The sequence below is a fragment of the Thunnus albacares genome, chromosome 12 (assembly GCF_914725855.1).
Source record: "Thunnus albacares chromosome 12, fThuAlb1.1, whole genome shotgun sequence".
NCBI lineage: Eukaryota > Metazoa > Chordata > Actinopteri > Scombriformes > Scombridae > Thunnus > Thunnus albacares.
In genome coordinates, this window is record NC_058117.1 from 21,316,630 (window position 1) to 21,337,753 (window position 21,124).

Genomic DNA, 21,124 nt, shown 5'->3' on the forward strand with positions numbered 1-21,124 from the left:
TGTTTCTGAGCAGGCTCTATTAATTTTTGCACATCTGCAGATTTTCTAATAGTCCACAGGAAGATGGTCCAAGGTGAAACCCAATGGCACCTGATAACTGAGGACATCCAGAATCAATAACATGTCTTATGATGATCAGTTTTGCTTAAGCTAATGCAGCACCTGTCCATTCAGGTATATAATGACTGCAGAGGCGTTGAGCTGGTGTATCCCAATTTGGTGAAGAGGCTTGCAGACACACTGACAGCTTATTATAGAGTGAGGAATGAAGTGAGGCAACGTAAAGTGTTACTCAGCACAAATCAGCGGCTGTTGATAACGACTACCTGCAGAGGCAGCCAGATTCACCCACACAGGAAGACAAATTAGGACACACACACACATACAGACAGATACACACAGATACACACAGATACAATAGAAAGAAGCACACATACATCATTTATTTGTGTCCGAACTGCAAATTCATCACTCCTGACAAAATACTTGCTGCTGACTGCTGTGATAAACATGTTTGTGGTCATTTCCGGTGTGTTAGTTCTGATCATTTTAATGGGGACAATGATGATGGCCTTGACGGCCGGTTGATGGTGTTACATTGGCTGTCACTTTTGTTCCTGCTGGACTGAGCCAGTTCTGCAAAGACACACTGAATCCAGTTCAGTAGGCACAGGAGGACACAACCTGACAAACACCATGTTAACATGATCTTAAAATGATTGAAAGCAGGAAATTTAACAACTTGTGGTTCTATTTTAAACTCTGCAAGGCACAGTAAGCCCATTGTTGACATACTGTTAATGCTTTTATTGACTTAAATCATCTACAGGGGATAATCTTTTCCAAAATAGATGCATAGATTGTTGAAAATGAACTCACATCAAAGAAAAATTATTAATATTAGTGATGTGGTTCACAAATCACACTGACTAAACCATCTGCCATCCATTGTTGCTCTTTCTTCTTCTTCTTCATAAACCTCCCATAAATCAAGAGAAGCTGAATACTGTGTCTGGACATGCAAAGACTTTTACAGCATTCCTCTTTGTTTTACAGTACAGGTGTCCTGGCTTTTTCATCCTGTGCATCTTCTCCCCTCGTCTCTCCGTTTGGGGACGGCGGGACTCTCAGGTATGCGGGAGCTCATTCTTTCATGTCAGATGCTGAACTTAGCCACTGTGAACAATTCCTGTTTGGTTCAATGCTCACTAATCAGCTAAGTTCTGCATCTTCAGAAAAGTCAGAGAGCCAGTGCTTGCAGGATGGACGTCCGGGTGAAATCTGAACTTTGCATATCTCTTTCTGAATGAGATTAAAAAAAAGTGTTATACAATTCATAAAATCATAGTTTTTAATGGAGATCACACATGATGCTGCAATTATGCTCATTCCTGTCATGCAAAGTTGTTATGTCTGCTGCTTAAATCACTGACTCATGCTGCCATGAATCCAAATGAGAAATCCAGGTCAACCGCAGTCATTTGATACAGAAGGATCCAGAAAATAGTCGTGATTTGCGTACAAAAACACACTGAACTAGTCGAATATAATACACTGACCACCAGAATGAATGAAGAATGTGTGGAGGGTGGTGAGGGCGGGCAACATGTTGGACCACAATTTATTACTTTCAAATGCAAAAACTGAATTGCTCTTTTCATAACCTGTATGTTAAAAAGCCTTAAAAAAAGAGGCTGAAAAAACTAAATTGCCTAACATCAACCCTCAGATATAATTACTAAACATGCAGGCCCAGATTTGAGCAGCTGAATGCTGAAAGGTTTAGTAAACTGCATTTAAATTTTATAACGACGCAGTGCTTTATAAACCTCAAATGCAGATATCAGCTTTCTCTTTTCAAGCGTATTTTTTTCCCCCACCACAGCTGTAGAGGAGTCTCTACCGTCTACGTTTGTACTCAGATTGTTTGTCTGAGCCTCAGGACACGGGCTCAGTTTTCAGATTAAACTGTTAGTCCGCCCAAACAGTGGTGTCATGACATCACTGCTCAGTGGAAAACAACTTATTCTCACGTTCATCCTGCCTCCATCTGGAGCTTTACAGTAAACTTGTGACACGCACACAGGCACAAATTCTGTCTTGATATTCTGCAATTTACTTATCGCTATGACTATGACTATTTTTGCTACTTGAAATTTGAGTACAAAGATCATCTATTCTCTCCTCTGAGTTGCTCTGGTTAAATAACAGTAAATTAACAAGAACTTGACAAGGTGGTAACAGTATTTATGAGAGCATCGTGTAATTTACTCATCACCTCTTTATTGTTGTCACCCAAGTAAGTCACAGACTGCGTATTCAAAATGACTTGGATTTCACACTCTCACAGCGGCACAAATCTTGTAAACACAACCCAAGAGTTGGATAAGTTTCAAGGGTATCGGTGTCCAAGTGAAGTTACCTGAGCTTGACAGCCATTATGTCATTTTTCTCCTTGCTTCAGGAGAAGAAAAGGCAGCTGCAGCCTTTGTCATCCCGCCACCTCCTCTCCCGTGAAGAAGAAGTGTGATGATCCATCTTGGGAGTAAACAAGCAGGATAACAAAAGCAGTCTGTGCTCACTTTCACACATAACTTTATTCAACTTCTTCAGCTTTATCCTGCTTATGTTAATGGTCTCTTCTAGAAGGGTGAACCAAGACCAAGACTCACTTTTTCTTCAGAGATAAAGTGGAAGAAAAAGTGGGTGGAATAGGAGGATAGAGGAAGAGAGGAAAATAGGAGAGCAGGAGCGGTACAGTCTAAAAACAGTCTATTCAAGCATTTCAGCAGCGCCATATTCAGCAAAAATATTGGCTTAATAAGAAAAGGTGTTTTAAATATATTAGTTGTTCATTCCAACACATGCTGTGGATTTCATGTTTGTTGCATCCCGTCTTGCATTCTTCCTCTGTTCACCAAAGAGCTTAGAAACAAATCTTCATGCTTCTAAGTCATAAAAGCGCCTGTAGAGGATGTGAATCTCAAACTTACCTGTTTGCAAAGAGGAATGCTGATGAGGTGAAAGAGGCCTTCTCAGCGCTGTTAAACCCGATCACTCTCTGCCGGTTTGCTCTTGTTTTCCGTTGCATGTTCTTAGCAAGACAGCGCTGAGGAGCTTTCTGCTCTTCAAGCTGTTCAGTGTGAGGTGTGGGTGAACGAAGGGGGGGGTGGGGGGGGTGGGGGGGAGGGCATGTGTGAAAAGAGAGAAGGCACAAAAGGGGGAGGAGGGGGTGAGAGACGAGGGGAGGGGGGGGGGGGGATGATGGGACAGGTGTGGAATTTACACACCCTGCTGGTAGTGCGCACTATTGGCATATTTGCTTCAGCGTGATGAGTCACCCTTCCTATAGTGGAAGTGAGAGAAAACGTGGGTTCCTGAATGAGAGGGAGACATAAGCTGAAATATAAGATTCAACGATTCAAGGATTCAAGAATAATTTATTTGCCAAGTATGGAAATAGAAGGAATTTGCCTTAGTTAAGCTTTCAAAGCACGCAAAGACATTTATATTAGTAAAAAATCTAATAAATAACATATAACAGAGACACTGTTACACTGGGTGGACGTTGGTGGGGGTTAAAGTGGCAGGTGCAGGGACAGATAACAGCAGGTCTGTAGGCTGATGGGGAAGTTAGGCGTAGGAGTTAATGAGTTTTATGGTGTTCTTGTGTCTGGTGGTTTTAATTGTCAGGTATCTCCTCTCAGAGTGAAGGCACTGAAATATGTGTTGGCTGGGGTGTGAGGGGTCGGCCAGGATGTCCCTGGCCCATTTCCTGGCCCTTGAGGTGTGGGTGTCATGGAGGGAGGGCAGGTCTGTCTCTTTCTCTCTCTGGGTGGTTTTATAAAGGTATTAAATGTCAGCAGATGTTATTGTTTCAAGTGTTTAAAAAAAAAAGCTAAAGAATCAACTCAAGAATCTATGTGCACTCCACTGCCATTTGAGCATCATAAACACAACAAAGCAAAACATTTTACGTATTGATGAAATTAGTTTGACAGTTACCGAGCATCACCACATCTTTAACACATAGTCAAGATTGTCCCATTGAACATTTAAAGGGGCATTCCAGCAATTTAGTGTGCAGCAACTCACATGAGACAGATGAAAACAAAAACCTGAAGCATCAGAGGATGAAATATCCTGAATTTAATCTCCAGTACAAGCCCAATGCCTCTTAAATGTTCACGTCTTTCAAACACCACACCTCAAGTTTTATTAAGTAGTTATTAAGTATTAATCCGCTGCTGAAAATAGTCCACAACTATTTACTTCTGTTTCAGTAACATTTGCTTAAATCTACAGTGCTCAGCTGTTTTATTAAACGACTCAGCCTTCTTAAAAAGAACAAACATATATTCATTACCTGTTTTTAAAGATTTACATAGTCAGTAGGATTTGGATTTGGATTTGGTGCTGAGTGCCACAGTCAGGCTACGGGAGTTGAAAAGTGCTGAGAAACAAACTAACACATTGTTGGTTTTGGTCTTTTCATGAAGGGATCTACTGACAACAAGAAAAACATTGAATAACACCATCTTTAACTTTTAAGGAAGATGCTGTTTCAACCAAATGAGAAGAAAAGTTTCATAAGTAAGGACCCCAGCCAGTAAGCCAGTAAGAAAAACGCCAAAAGCATATTATTCCTTATTTCTTGTGTTTCATTTTTTCTCCATGGGATACCAGATAAAAGGTGGTTACCAAATTACAAACCACTGTGCTCACTTTTTGTTTCCTACTGTATGTGGCACTTGTCTGATAGCCCATTAAAACAAAGACTACAAACTCTATCCAGCTGTAACAAAGCTGGAGGAAACTGAAAACTTTCACCCTGCGTTACATGAGGTGCCTTCATGTCACTCACCATACCCTCCACATACATTCTACCCCGTCTCCATCAGGGCGATTGTTTTGATTTGACGGCTGCAACCTGAAACGCGGCGCTTCCATACATGGTTGGTATGTGTCACTGTCCTTCTACAGCAGGGCAGCGGGGCTGAAAAAAACAGGGAGGCTATCTTGAGTTGTTTTTCTCCTCTCGCCTTTTAAGAGCACTCTGCAGCGCACTCCTCTCTGGCCCCTAATGCACCCGGTCCATTTAGCAAGGCAGAGCTGTGAAACCCAAGATCACAGGCATGGTCAAAAACAATTTCACCCTCTGATTGAGCCAATATCCACTTTACATTTTGAGGAGGCACAGGAATCTGATATGTGTTATTGTACATGTACAATATTCTCTATACTTGAAACTGTGTCTCTTGAACAATTTATTCGTCTTGTAAAACCCCAGAAATATTTATTGTTTTGCTGGTTACCATACATCCTCCGCTAGACTTTTATTTGACCGTACAACCTCAACCACAAGCTGATTAGTATGAGGCAGGAAAAGCACATTCTCTGTCCAGCAGCAACTGTTTCATGATCAATCTGATCTGTCCGGTTTCTCAGAGGTCATTGTTTTGGAGTTGCCCCGAGCACAAAGAGATGTGGCGGCTTCTGTGTGAAACCAGATCCAGTTTGGAGTGATATGGGCAGCACATAGCGGGGAGTCCTGGATGCATTAGCCCAGGCTAATGGGCTAGCTGGCTCCAAGAGGCCTGACTGTCCATTATGTGCGGCCACGGCTGGAGGAGTTTGAAAACAGTAAACTGCTTTTTGACTGCTCTGATGTCCAACAAGCCCCTAAAGTCTCATCATTATGTGATGCTGATGCCTCTGCATCCTGTTTAAATTTATGACATTTTTGTAATTTCCTCTGGATATACAGATTGTTTATTGGTACTCTGTTGCAAGACAGTTATTTTAGATTGATTAGCATGAATTACCATGAAATTTTGTACAGGATTAATTGTAATAACTTTAGTGATCCTGTAACCTTTCACTTAACTTAATTTGTCCAATACTTGGTGATGATTTATGACCAAATACCTCCAAAACTAACAATATTCCCATCAGCCTCAGCTGTACATGGTGTTTAGCACTAATTAGCAAATGTTAGCATGATAACATGCTAAACTAAGAGGGTGAAAATGGAAAACATTACTCCAGCTAAACATCAGCATGTTAGCATTGTCATCTATCTATCTAAATTATCCAGTACATTTTTATTTAGCTTTCTAGAGAATCACAAACAAATAGACCTACAGCTACAGTGGAAATATATATATACAGTTACACAATCAAAGCATAAAAAGAATTGGAAAATTACTGTGAATGAACTCCATACAATCTGTCATTCTTATATAATGACATTCATAAAAAATGTCTGGACAAAATGACCCCTTGCTTCACTGAAAAGGTGACTGTTAATATTTTGATTGAGGGCAGAGAACAAGGGACTTGTAGTTTTTATGTCCTTGCAGCGGAGTCCAGGATGTTGGCAATAGCTCTGGAGGAAGGTGAGTTAAAAAGTCCAGTGAGATGGGAAGAGGCCACGTGATGAACAGCTCTTTATGTAGAGAAAAGTGGATTGCTCTGCATCCTTTACTGCATGCAAAGCCAATGGGCGTTTTGGAGTCAGTGAGTAATGTAATAGAGCAGGAGTGAGAAAGAGAGAGCACTCAGGCGGCAGGTTTTTGGATGTACTGCAGGACTTTGGAGGATGTGCCGTAGAGGGTGCTGTTGCATTAATCAAATCTGGAGGTGATAAATGCCTGAATAAGAGTTTCAGCAGCCAAGAATGTCAATGAAGGACAGAGACGGGCAGGGATTTTGTGGCAAAATGCGGTGTTTCCCTCAGCAAGGTTACTCAGCATAACATCCATGAAAAAGCTGAGCAACTTCATTTCTATTTTTTTTTTTCAAAGCCATATTTTATGCCACATTTTTAAAACATATTTTTAAGTGAAACAGGGTCAAAAATATGAAAAAAAATCCTACACTTATGGGCATAAATTATTAATCCATAATTTATGCTTGCAAATAGATGACTGTGCAAAGCTGTCAAGGATCATGAGTGCCACCTATAGATCAAGATGAGAATTTTAATGTAGTTCAGAGGTGCAACAAAATCATTTTTAATCAATTTCACATCTGCTTGGATAAAAAATAGAAGAAACCTTATACTAAATGCAGGATCATTTACTTTGTGAAAGCACAATGCATCATACATTCAACACCAAGAACATCCTGGACTCTCGACGGGATCAGTAGATATCCAGTTGCCTGCAGAACGGGAAAACAACATCTGTGAAAATGGCTGGGTGACCTTTGACCCTCCCTGTGGTTAGTTGGAAGCAGTGACATCGTGCATTCCTAGCTGTCAGGTCGGCTGCTCCGCTCCACCCTGCGCCTCTGTGGTGCAAGTGGTGTCACACAGGAAATACAGCTCAGCTAATTATATTGAGTAAGTTTAAAGTGTCTCCAAAATAAGCATTTCAGTTTGACAGTTGATAAATGATCATCCAGAAATAATCTGTCTAGAGGCAGTGACACTATGTTTTGTTTTTTTCTTTTAAATGGTAGATATCTCACTCTTAAAGTCTAAGGAGTTTCTGTTAAACTAACTGAAGTTGGTTTCCTGTGAAATTTCACCAACATCTTTAAAAGAACTGAAATATCCTCACATATCGTACTTTATGTCATAACTGTGTTCGATTCTGTACTGGAAATAAATTGTATAAACATCAGACTGCCATGAAATTATGTACAGACGTTCATGGTTTCCCATATGATGTTTCCTAATAACATTGGCGATCCGATGACTTTTCACCTTGTGTCGTCATCAGGTAAAATGTTTAACTTTGGATTATGATCACTGCAAAAACAAATAATACAAAACTACTGACATCTCTATCAGCCTCAGCTTTGTCTTTGTGTAAATAAGCAAATGTTAGCATGTTAACACGCTAAAGTGAGATGGTGAACATCGTTAACATACCTGCTAAATTAAACACCAGAATATTAGCATTGTCATAGTGAGCATGTTAGCATGCTGACGTTAGCTTTTGGCCCACTGTGCTTTAGTACAGCCTTATAGTGGTGTTAGTGTTGCTGTTGACTCTTAGTCTTGATTGCAATAAATAACATACTTTAATTATGTTTAATACTAACAGGAAATTATGTAATACATGCACCATATGATGATTATCTTTCTGTAGGTGTCTCAATACCATTTACACTTTATTTTACATTTTTACAGCTGTAAGCACGGTGACTACTCCTTCCATTTCCCTTGAGCATTGCATTGTGGGACAATAGTGTAGAGCAAAAGCAAACTGATCAGTGTTAATGTATCAAAGTAAAATGTTTTTTAGTATGTATACTAGGAGTGTGCCCGAATACAAATACGTTATTCAGCAAAGCACAAATAGTGGGTTTTTACGAAGATTTGTTTAATACAAATATCATTAAAATTATTTGTTTTCGGTTACATCGCTATCTCAGTCTTTCTCCTCTGCTCTGTTGTTCCATCTATCAGCAGGTCTCAACGAGGGGAGACACATCCACCTGCTAGGTTGTTTATTCATGAACACTTATTGGACACTTTAATTTTCTAAACTTAAAAGCATAATAAAAACAAAAACAGGATTTTTAAGCCTCTTTCGACTTTTATTCAAATACAAATACAAATAATTTTGCTGCCTCAACAAATACAGATACAAATACAAAAACTGGGCTCTCTGCACATCCCTACTGTATACTGACTCATGAAAATATACTTAATATTGTCACTTTTTCCGGTGTGAATACACTAAATGTCCTCATTATGAGTATGACTTATAATGTCAACACTCAAAATATCTCTGTTCAAAAAAATGTACCATTTACAGAGGAGAAATCAAGATGTATGCATATTGAACTTGAACTAAACTACAGTATCAAAAGAAAATCTCTCAAAACAGTATTTTTGCAGAGTTGATGTTGAGCAAAATGTTTCTCCAACGCTGCAGCAAATGGTAACTACAGGCTGCTTTTATCCAAATGGTCTCTTGTTGTGTGAATCTGATGTTCACTCTCCAAAAGCTCTTTTACATAAAGCATTGTTGATGCCAGCTGCTGGTGGACACGGGCAGAAAAAGGGAGGATTTTATTTATTTTTCATACAATCTGAGTCTTTCCTGTTGCGCTGGTGTTCATGGCAGTGAAATGAGATGGCACATAAACACTCTTTCATGATCTAAGTATTCCACATTTCTACTTATATATCACTGTTCTCATTGAAGATATAACAAGACATAGTGTTTGATTTGTTGCAGAAGCGTTGTGTAGTTTGAGAAAAGACCGTTCCAAACAACCTCTGAGAAAACACTGGCTTCTTCTTATTTACAACAAATCCCACAAAAAGACCCAAACCAACAAAACAATCGATCCTACCAATAACTAATATATCTTATTCTTCTGTGAGGTGAGGACTGTGAAACAGATAAACACAAAAACACATAAATGAGCCCCACTGTTGCACATTTTAAGTTGATTCCAGATACACTATCCTGAAGCAGACAATACATACAAGCACACCTAATCTATGGCTGAAAATAGTTCGTAGAGTAGAGTAATGTTTGCCTGCAGTTCCCAGCTGATTTAAATTATTTGCCTTTTTCAAAAATGAAACTACATATTTCTGGGACATTTTTATGTCTTCAATAGTTTTGGTTAGTTAGTTAGTAGATTTTGGTCTTTTCATGAGGATGTATCATGCATATTTCACGGTCTATATTTTTATTTTGGGAATGTACTGGAATATTTTTTGCATGTTTTACAGTTAAAAAACTTATTTATCTTATTTATTTATCTTATACAGGCCCTTTATGCAGCTCCTCAGTTCAGCCTCTGTCTGAAACAGGCTGTTTTAGTTCCTGTTTCTTTAAGGCCCCCCTCCCATGAGCCCACTCTGTTCTGATTAGCTCCTTCTTTACTCAAAATATAAACTTATTAAATACATATACATGTTCAAGCCTGAATCATATCTGAAATTTGCAAGTGGACAACATGAACAACCCGTGGAAAAACCTTAGCAACACAGGCTACCAACAGATGGCCATTTGATCTGACATCATCACAAGGAGGAAGTAGAGGTAACTTTGTAAATGAAGCAGTCAGAGCAGGCTGAAGCTTGGACTTTTGACTTTCAACTCAAGTTTTGGAATTTTGATCATATGTAACACAGACATCCTACATCATAACAGTATAAAAATGACAGATAATCACAAAAAGCATGATATGTCCCCTTTAAAGGACCAGTGTGTAAGATTTAGTGCCATCTAGCTGTGAGGTTGCAGATTACAACCAAATGAATGCTCCTCCCCTCCCCTTCCAAGCGTGTAGGAGAACCTACAGTGGCCGCGAAGCTCACAAATAATGTTAAAGGCCCGCAAAAGGGGACCCACTCCCTATGTAGATATAAAGGAAGTAACAAAAACACAACAATTCATATTTTCATGGAATATACACTGATTAAAGATACTTATGAATATTATATTTCATTCCTGCCAAGTCGGTTCCATTAGATGCCACTAAATCTTACATGCTGGTCCTTTAACTGGTCTGAACTTGAGTTTGGACGTGACATCGACTCATCTCAGACTGTCTATGATTTAGAGGACGAAAAAGATTCAGCATTCATTGACAATTCAATATAAAACCTGCAGCACTAAATAAGATACTGCCACTTAATAAAATAAGAGAGGTCGCATCACTGGAGCCAAGATTGGACGTTGTGTCAGCACAGTGTTTTCAACCACACTCCATGGCTGGTTCAAACAAGGTCTTGCAAAACTGCCCATCTCTCTTTAACGGCCGTTTGCAAAGCATTAAAAACCCTCAAAACCTTCGCTGGCCATCAGTAACTCATCTAAAGCTTAGCCTAGATGAGGAACTCTTTGCCAACTTTCTCTAAATGAGGTCGCTCGGCCCTTTTAATGATGCTCGATCTATGTTGGCATGTTTCTCCTCATATTAGATGTGAACCAAGTGATGTTCTCACCAGAAAAAAAGCTTTAAGCGTCTCCACAGTGCATCAGAAGATAATTTTCCTTCACCACCTGCTGTAAATTTCCACAATAATAGAGTCTTACAAAAAACATTGGGAGCTACTTAAAACATCCACAAACGAACTGCACTTACCATTTTCCGGCTGATTTAAAGTCATTGTTTGAAGCTGATGTGAAACAGTGAGACGCAAATGAGATTTTTGATGTTAATTGGTTACCTTGGAGGATTTTGTACAATATCATAACAGATATGAAATTAAACACAATAGATAGTGAGCGACTGTCAAGTTGAGTACAGCTTTGCTTTCTCCCTTGGTGCGCAGCTTTAAGTGCACTGCTATTCATCTGAAATGGGAAAAAAAAGAAAGCTGGAGGCTCTACTTTGTATGTGCGTTAAAAGGCAGTGCTTTCAACTGTTTCCTCTCTCACCATCATATCTGACTTTGCTGTGTTTCTGGAAAGTTTGGAGATGCAATGCTTTGAATGACGGTGAATAAATGATTCAGCTGTTTGTTTGTGGGTAAACATGAGAGATTACTCCGAACAAAGGGAACGCCATGAACTTAAAGATCAGGAATGGCAAGGTGGAGTATTTCAAGACTTGTTTGGTCTGTCCCGGTGAAACCAAATGTTAAAACTGCAGGAAGCTGCAAAGAAATAGAAACTAGAATTGAACTGAATATTTTCTGCTTAATATATACACAGCAAAGACGTTTGGAGTAATTACACGTCGTCTGCATCTGAGAATTACTTAATCAAGTCTGAATAATGAAGGTGTAATGTATTAAATGAACTGAGCCTCTAATTCCCCAAATTTTACGTGATCTGTTTTAAATATCTGCATAACTTACCCTGTAATTTAAATATGTGGATACCTTTCAACATTGGTCTCCATATTCTTTTGGCTTGTAACTCCTGAACATGAAGAAATGTCCACTTGTGACCTCTCGTCAAAGAGATTTTTAGATGCGTGAAGAGGTGAAATTATCCAGCATTACACAATATAAGCAAAGAGTAATTCATTTTCTGTAGCATAAAGGTTTTTTTTTTGCTTTAATTGCCTCTTGACCCCTCAGATTTATTTCGTGCCCCCATTGAGGATTCTCAATCCCCATGTTGGGAACCACTGGGAAGCACAGGCAACACTAGAGATGCTGATTGATGTTTTTTTTCCAAAATAAAATACACCAAAAGTTTCTGTCGCCACTTTAGCGGATGAATATACTAACATTCAACTTTTTTTTCTTACTGTTCTGCATTAAAAATTAATGATTTATTGCTTTATTATCTATTATTAACTGTTCATAAGTGTCTAAAATCGCTCAAGGAGAAGAGCACAAACTACGTGAGCTTACTGTAACATGCAGCAACCATGTACTGTACTACCTTTCTTTAACATTTTGAAAGGTCTTTGTTAAGGCTTTTTTTGTGAAACAGCTGGATCCTTGAGAGCCTCTGTGTAAGACGCTGACCTTCACGGTGCTTCCTCAAAAGGAGCCCTTCTCTAAATATCAAAGGGGAAATTGCTCTATTCAGTCTTTTTTTTTTTTGAGAGATGAATAGAAGTACAGATGTTACAGTGAATACATTCAAAATTGGCTAATAATTGCTATATTTAAACAGAAATTGTCTATTGTGTATAGTTGAAATATATTGTGCACTTATGAAAGTGTAAGTATGAATCATCGACATATAAACACTTGACACACTTGACATGTGTGATATTATGTATATTTAAGCAATTATTGCTTCATAACTCATATTAGAAGTAGATAAATGCTTTTTCTGCCTTTATTGGACAAAGGATAGCGAGGAGGAAGACAAGAAACAAGGAGAGAGAGAGAGAGATGGGTTTGACATGCAACAAAGGTCAGCAAAGGTCAACAAAGGTCCCTGGCTGATATCGAACCAGCAACGTTGCAGTTGTGTGGCATGAGAAATATGAGAAATGCTTCTTAATTCAATTCAATATTTTGTTGATGATGTCAAAAATATAGTGTTGTACATTTACTCAAACATTGTATTTAAGTACAGTTTTTAGCTAGTTGCACTTTACTTGTGTATTTCCATTTTATGCTACTTTATACTTCTGTGTCACTACCTTTTGGAGACACATCTTCTACACATCTTTATTTTTCTGATAAAGTTTTCACATACAAAACATTCAATCAGCTTTAAAAAATACTGTATGATGCATTGTTAAAATATCCAGCAGTGAGTATAGTTGCTAAAATGAGCTCCACTAACTTACACATCAATGCAACAATCCTACTAATAATAAACATAATGTATAATAATATGACACTCACAGGGCTTTACACTTTGCTGATAATACTTACATATTTTTACTGAGTAAAAGTCAGATTTGAATGTAGTATTTTTTTTACTAGAAATGAAGTATTTTTAATTGGCTTTTACTTAAGTAAAATATCTGAATACTTCCTTCTCTGTGGCATAAAGTCAATGAACTTTGGCAGTGGTCACTTCAATTTTTCAGCCCTGGACTTATCACCAAAGGGCTTGGCGTCGTGCTGTTTAATGAACAATGTGATGTGGGCTTATCTGGGTCAGTGCATGTTACTGCTGCAGGTCAGATCTGAGTGAAAAGAAGCCTGACTGTCTGTTCCTGTTTTAGCCGCAGTGTCCCGCGCTGTGACGCCAGGCCAGGCCAGACTTTCATGTCCCAGACTGTGTTGTGTGTTCATGGTGCCACACTGCTTAGTTCTCAGATAAAACAAAATGTAAGAGCCATTTCGGTTCATCCTTGAAAACTTGTTTTTATTTTTAGCAATGCAGCCTAGCAGCATGGCCCGAGGGAAGGCAATGTCAGACTGATGGTCTGCCCAACACTTTGATCCAGTCTGAAAAATCTCAACAATTATCAGATGTATTGCCATCAAGACTTTCATGATCCCCAGAGGATGAATCCTAATGACTTTAATGATCCTCCAACTTTTAATTTAGTGCCAACATTAGGTTGACATTTGTTGTTTTGAATGAAACATCTCAACAACTATTAAATGGATTTGAATGTTCTCCTCAATGTTTTAGGGAAAGTGGAAATCATTTATGTTAAATATATCTGACATTAACATAGTTTCTACCTGCTGCAAAGCCCCACATGTAACTGAATGAAAATGACAATACAGTAGATGATTAAAATGTGTTTATTGCTGAAAGACTCTGAATATATGACTGAATATATAACTGCATCCATGATACAGATTAATAGGTAAAATAATCATGAAGAAAAATCTTTCTCATGAATGAAGAAAGTTGTTAATTGTTCTTTTGTTAATCAGACTGACAATTAAAAGTTAAACAGTTAAGAGATTCCAACTTATATATAGCATTCATGTTCCTTAAAGTAAAGCAAATATGGATGTCTCACTTCGGCTGAAGTCTGTTGTTCAAGGTGATTAAAGTTGCCTTAAAGCTGCAGTTAGACCAGAATTTACCTTGTTCAACTTACTCCTGTGTTGTGGCCAAAAGCAGGCGGGACAGGAAGTAGCATAGACTGTATATGAAGATGGATGAGGTGTGACACCTTTTAGTTTAGTGTCACCTTTTAGTTTGCATTGGAGCTGGTTTGAAGCTCAGAGTTGCTGTTTAAGGTCGACACCATCTTTATCGTTTGGAGCCAGGACCTTCCAAATGAGGACTGCGGGTTGTTGCCTTTCACGCTCTGGAAACACGCCCCACTACCTCGGACCGAAGCGAACGCTAGCTTACTGGGAACACTGAGCGCTGCACACTATGGCTAATGTTGGCAATGTTTTTTAGCAACAGTTAAATAGTGTTAGCATGGCAGGTATCGTAATCAAGTAACATTAAATATACAGAGTTATTGTGAGTTATTGTGTGAGAGCATAATGTAAGGTGTTTTGTTGAGTGTAACTTCTGAACCACAAACACAATAGACCTGCATGTCTGGAGAAAAGTAACTGTTAATTCTTTAAACAGAAGCTAAGGTAGTCCGACTCAGAGTCCCGGAGCTGCAGAGAGCAGCAGGCGAATGAAGAGTCAATCAACATCCACACGGCAGACATTAAAGCTACTATTAATTGTATTAACGGAGCAATAATTTCCAAATTGATCACCAGCAAACTTATTGGAAGCCCTGGACTTGGATAAAAAAAATTATTGACTTTTATCTCTAGAGACAATTTGAAGCTTTTTGAATGGGAGTCTATTGGAGCCAGGGATGTTTTGGAGTGGCCGTCAGTGGCATTGCACTTTAAGGTACTTCCACATTGGCTTCAGCCTCAAACTGTGGTAGTTGGTGCTTGGTGAAGGGTTGTAAACATCAACTGCTGACGCTAGCATGGATAACTGCAGCGGTCCACAAAGTTGTAAATTATACAGCTTCTTATCAAACATTTCACTGTCATTAATCTCCGTCACTGTCCGTGCACTCTCTGCAGTCAAACGACATCCTTTCTTTTCTGCTGCTTGTACTATTTTGTAATAAAACAAGGATGTAAACAATCAATATTTCTTGAATGAGGGATCAATCCCCCCCTCCCCCTTTTCTCTCACACCCTCAAACCGGCTGGACATCAGAGAGCCTTGTGAATTTGTGAGTCAAAATTCAATCAGCAGGCGAGTAAATTTCAGCAGGCGAATTTTGGTGTCATTGCAGCTTAAAGGGGTCTTAACTACAAACATGCCCTTGCATTCACTGTGACGTGTCCTTTTGTGCTGTCAGTGCAGAGATGATAAAACTCCCCTCTCATGGCCGCCATCTATCTCTCCTTCCCCTTGTCACCATTCAAGAGCCAAACTAGGTAAATATAAGTCTTTTTTCTCTCTGCACTTTGTCCCCGTGTCCCCGCAGCAAGCGCAATCACACACCAGCAGGGCAAAATGAATCATTTCGTTCCCATTTTCTTATTGTCAGCCATGGCAACAACTGTCTGCGAGCCATCTCAGCTGTGCTTCTCAAGGCAGCACTCGCTCTCCCCCGTCATTATCCTGTCCATTAGTGCTTTTTGCCATTGTCATTTGGATGTCAGACCTTTTTTAACAGCTGACTCCAGTGTGGTGTCCTTGATGCTCAGCACATAAAGACAAATTAGCAACGGCAGCCTGAGGTCTTTTACACTCTGTACAGATTCATATTCTGTACAATATATATAAACAGTACAATAAATAGTCTCAAGGACCTCAAGCTGTAAATTTCAATAATAAAGATGAAACTGTATGAGTTCTCTCTTTTGGCAAGATTTTTTCCAACCTTGGACAATGGAAGGGAAAAAAAGCTTGATAGTGTATTTTTTATGTCCTTTACAGCAACACATTGTGACTCTGAAGTTGTGCACATTCCCAACGTCACACCATTTTCCTCTCCCGCAAAACTCAAAGAATAACTTATCTTATGAATTGCATGAGGCAGCACATTTTAGCCATGATGCAATTGGGTTTCCTGGCTTGGAAATAGGAATTCTTTTATAATCCTCTTTGGAACAACGTAACCATTGTGTTCCTAAGAGCAGGACGTGCACCGACACACCGAGCACTGATATAAGATATGACCTCACTGTGTGTTAGATCCAACGAAGACTTCTGCAAAATAGGTTCGACACTGTCACTAGTTACTATCCCGCAGTGGAGAAATCACTTCTGACTGCAGTTTTTGTGAGCACTTTTTCTTTTCTCAGGGAGCCAAGTCTTGCTTCAAAGGTTTTTGGACATTTAAACACCTCAAAGAAGCAATATGAGGGGGGTTTCTGTGATTTTTCCCCTTTTTTGATATTTTAAATACACCACTGGTCAGATATTACTTTATTTCTGGCCATAAACAAAATATCATCTCATTTCTAGGTAAGAGGGAAATTTTCCCTGCTATTTTATGATGATAGCTCCTCGGGAACTGTAATAATCTACTCACAATAGGAGATCATTTGGGAGTGAAATTAGATTGACCTCATCTAGAGATGCAGGAACGATTCATCCTCATTAAAAGCACTCAGTCAGCACTGAATGCACAAAATAGCACCCTGGGCTTCTTATTCTTTTCACATATTTGACAAATAACATGAAGACAGGTAAAAGCCATCATCTGTCATTGATTTCTTTCATTAAATTTATAGCAGGTCCTAAGGAGAGGGTGTAGATAAAGAGGAGAAGATGAGTGTAACGAAGATGCCCTTAATATTTAATACATTCAGTGTACATTAAAGCATTGATGTGAGCAGCTGCATGAATGATTCAAGTATGTGATTTTCTCAAGACTCTGAAACAGTCAAATAGAGCACAGTGCTGAGTCTGTTTTTGGAGGTGGGAGTCACTGTTCTCTGCTGCTCTTTTTAGCTTAATCATGCACAGTTATAATTATAATGTACGTGATGGTGATTTTAAAATACTCATGAGAACACCATGTTGCACACCCCTGCAAATAACAAAGAATATTCATATATGATCAGCGCATTTTTGGCTCTGAAGTTAGTTAAACACAATGGTCACAGAAATACACCCTGTTATCTATATTGTACAGAATTTAATATACAGTATCAGTGTGCTGGTTCATTTACAACAGTCTGATACGGGGCTCACATTTTCATATCAGATAATGGCACAAACATCACTATCAACACGTCACAACTCCTGTTTATGACTGAGCAAAGTTGACAGTGTTAAATCTAAAAACTGTCCCTCATACTCCCTGAGAAATGTATTTTTGGAGATACTGTACCAGGTTTTCATTAAATGACAATCAGAGCTTAGTTTGAACATTTTTTGACCAAAATGTTGCACCAAGTATAAGCCAACATCCACATCATACCCAGGCCTAGTAATCATATGTAATATGTGTACATTTTTAGGATGCCAATACCCTAGAAGGTAAAAATACTACAGAGCAGTAATTCCCAACCAACCTTTGCAAGGCGTATGACCATAAAGCTTTATCTATGTAAATGCATGTAATAAATGTGTAATTTTAATACTTTTGCATGAATCCATTAATTCACCACCAAAAAAAAAGACTTTAAAAAAAAGTCATTTTATTTTCTGCTTTCCAATCCATCTTGTGACCCCCTGGGAGATCCTGATCCCCAGGTTGGAAACCAGTGCTATAGAGGTATGCAGAAAGTTTAAAAAAAGAAGTCAAAACAAAGGTGCACATATAGAAATATTAGACCGAATTATTTATTTTAACTCTTTAAGTTTAGTATACATAATAAAATAAGATCGAAGAGGCAATAACTACAGATCAAGACTAAATGCTCAGCCATGAAATTATAATATGGTAAGCTAGTCCTGAGTTTAGGTGCCAAAATTGCAAAAGCTCTGTCTTCACGTGCTTAGACCTTAATGGACTTTAATGACCAAATGACTGCAGACGTTGAGAGAGTCAGTATGTCTATAAAAGTTCAGTAATGCACTCTGGGGCTTTTCCACAAAGTGCCTTTTAGGTGATTAAAATTATTTTAAATCAATATAATGAACTGGGACTCTGTTTAATGAGGCAGAACCTGGCCTATACGGTGATATCACCGATATAACATTAATCATATCATATATAGTGTCTCTTCCACACTAGTGCATCACAAATAATCTGCATATTGTGTGATGTGGGACAGTTGAGTCTGCATCAGTAGGTATCTGGGCCTGTGCATCTGCAGGAGGGTAAATAGGCCATCTGACACATCCCCGACACCATATTGTGCTCTTGCTATAGACTAATTTAGAAATATCCATATGTGCTAATTAGGTCGTTTTGACGCCAGTAAGGACATAAGTGCGAACAGAGTGGCAGAATGGTGAAGTGTGGCTCCAGTTCTCTACTTCACTGTTGCCCTGCAGTCGTGCAGCCAAGCAGGAGGTGGGCAGACCAACACAAAACAGTGTGATGTAAGAGCTGCACAAGCAGGGAACTTTCTGAGGCAACACACGCACATACTTCACCCATATATATGTATGGGTGCAGACAGTATGACAACTACAACCTTTGATATTCCTTTTGTAGCTCGTAGACAAGGATCTGACCGAGGGACCCCTACCGAGAAACAGTGAGATTAAGTTGACAGGTTGAGGTGTTGCTGTGTCTGGTCTTATCGACTTTCTAGTCTTTCTGTCTGGATTGTGTGTATGCATATGTATGAGACAGATAAAGTTGGAATGCAGTGCTTGTATTTAGGATGGGAAATGTACCAAAACCCCCCACTCAGGTGGAAATATCGCTACTTTGCTAACATTCAGGTCTCAAGTCAAGGTATGTAAAAAAGGTCTGAGAGAAAAATTCACAGAGTTGGTTTTCAAAAGTGAACAATGATGCAATTAGAGTGGCTGAAAGGACACAGTTGAGTTAAAAGAAAAAGTAAAGCCAGATTGCTCCTCTCTCTCGGTCGACTAACTCTTCGCTGTGGGTGGCTCCACCTTTGGCAATTTTACAAAGGGCCAGTTTCTGATTCTGTGCTTATTGAGCGACTACAGAGTTGTGTAATAGGAGTCAAAATGCACTGAGACGGTATTCAAAAATCACAATTTTACATTATACATTGTACATTGTTAACAAATCTCATGTGCAGAGCCAAAACCAACAATGAATTGTTCCTACTATTGTGCGTGTATCCAAAGCCTGATATATCTTATCCCTCTGTGCCGTAGATTGTTGTCCAAGAACTATTAAAAACACATCAATGAGTCACACCGTTGGATGTAGGTTGGCCCTGAAGAGTATGGGCAAGTTAGTCTGTTCAGAAACAGCTCCAAAGACTAATAACCTCTTGACTTTGTTCAACATTGTACATTGTAATAGGTGAAATTGTTCCTGAAGCCACTACCCTGCTTCTACATTATACATTTCTCAAAGAACTTTAGTACAACAACTGATTTATGAAGATATTGGATTTATTTAGCTATTACTCCATGGATGGCAATGTTAGGTCTATCTACCAATTTGACTGAGAGGTCTCAACAACTATCGGATGGATTCAGACTTTCATGGTCCACAGATGATGAATCCTTATGACTTGACTTATTGGTTGATCTCCTGATTTTTCCTCTAGCACCACCGGCAGGTTGACATTTGTGGTTTAGAGTGAAATGTCTCAACAACAACTGAATGAATTACCATGAAATTTGACATTCATGATCCCGTCAAGATCAACTGTGATTGTAGATTTGGTGATCCTTTAAATGTCCATTTAGCATCATTGTTGGGTCAAATTTTAAAATTGCCCAATTCTTTTGTTTCAATCAATTTTCACAAAAATGTACTGTATAAAGTTATATAAAATTATCTATGCAGTATAGGGTGTTATCCATACGTCCACTCCTAGTACATCAAAGTAGCTACTCAATTATACAGTAGGTGCAACCCTTTGAATGTGAGTGTGCATACAGATGTGGTTATCGCTTCCTTCCTGTGAATCTATATATAAGGTAAAGTCACTCCAGTTGTGTTTCATCTACAACGACGTTTCTCAGCAGCTGGGACCGGACTGCTCATCCTCCTGCTGGGACGAATGAAACCCCTTCATCCTCCTCTGCTGTTGTTCCCAGTAGTTCTTTTTTACAACCCATTGTTTTCAAAGCTCCAGTTATTTTCTTTGAAAATAAACGCCTAGCTGTCCTCCGTCGCTGTGGACAAAGAGCCACAACACAGGCATGTTGTGCTATTTTGGAGAGAGAGATCGTGATTGCTCATCCCGCTTTTCTATTTTTGTATGAAGGACTTTTTTTTATATGTGTGTTGTGGAGATTACGGAAGAGAGTTTGATTTATAATGAATACGACGATAAATTTAACTCGGGTTGAGCACATGATGGACTCTTCTGACAGGGATGTGGCAATTTAAAGCTATTGTATGGATTTGAGTGGAAGAAGGGTGCATACATTCCTATGCAGAGCCACTACAGTGCAGAGTGAAGTTTTGTTCAACTGTTGAGGTGAAATCACTTTAACTGAGACAATCACAGAGTGGGAATGACAGGTGTGGCAAAGGACCAAAAGGGAAAGGAACTGGAAGGGAAAGGAGGTAGGAAAAAAGAAGATACAGAAAGAATCTATGGTGAAAAGGCAGTGGCTGTCTCTCCTTGAGTCAGAGTGCTGTCTACTCCTTCGTCTGTGTATGTTAGAAACCCCACCTCCCCCAGAGCTTCTCTCCTCCCCTCCCCTCCCCTCTTCTCTCAGTCTCTGGCCGAGGAATCCCAGGCAGCATTTAATTGCAGAGTGCAAAGGCTTTAGTT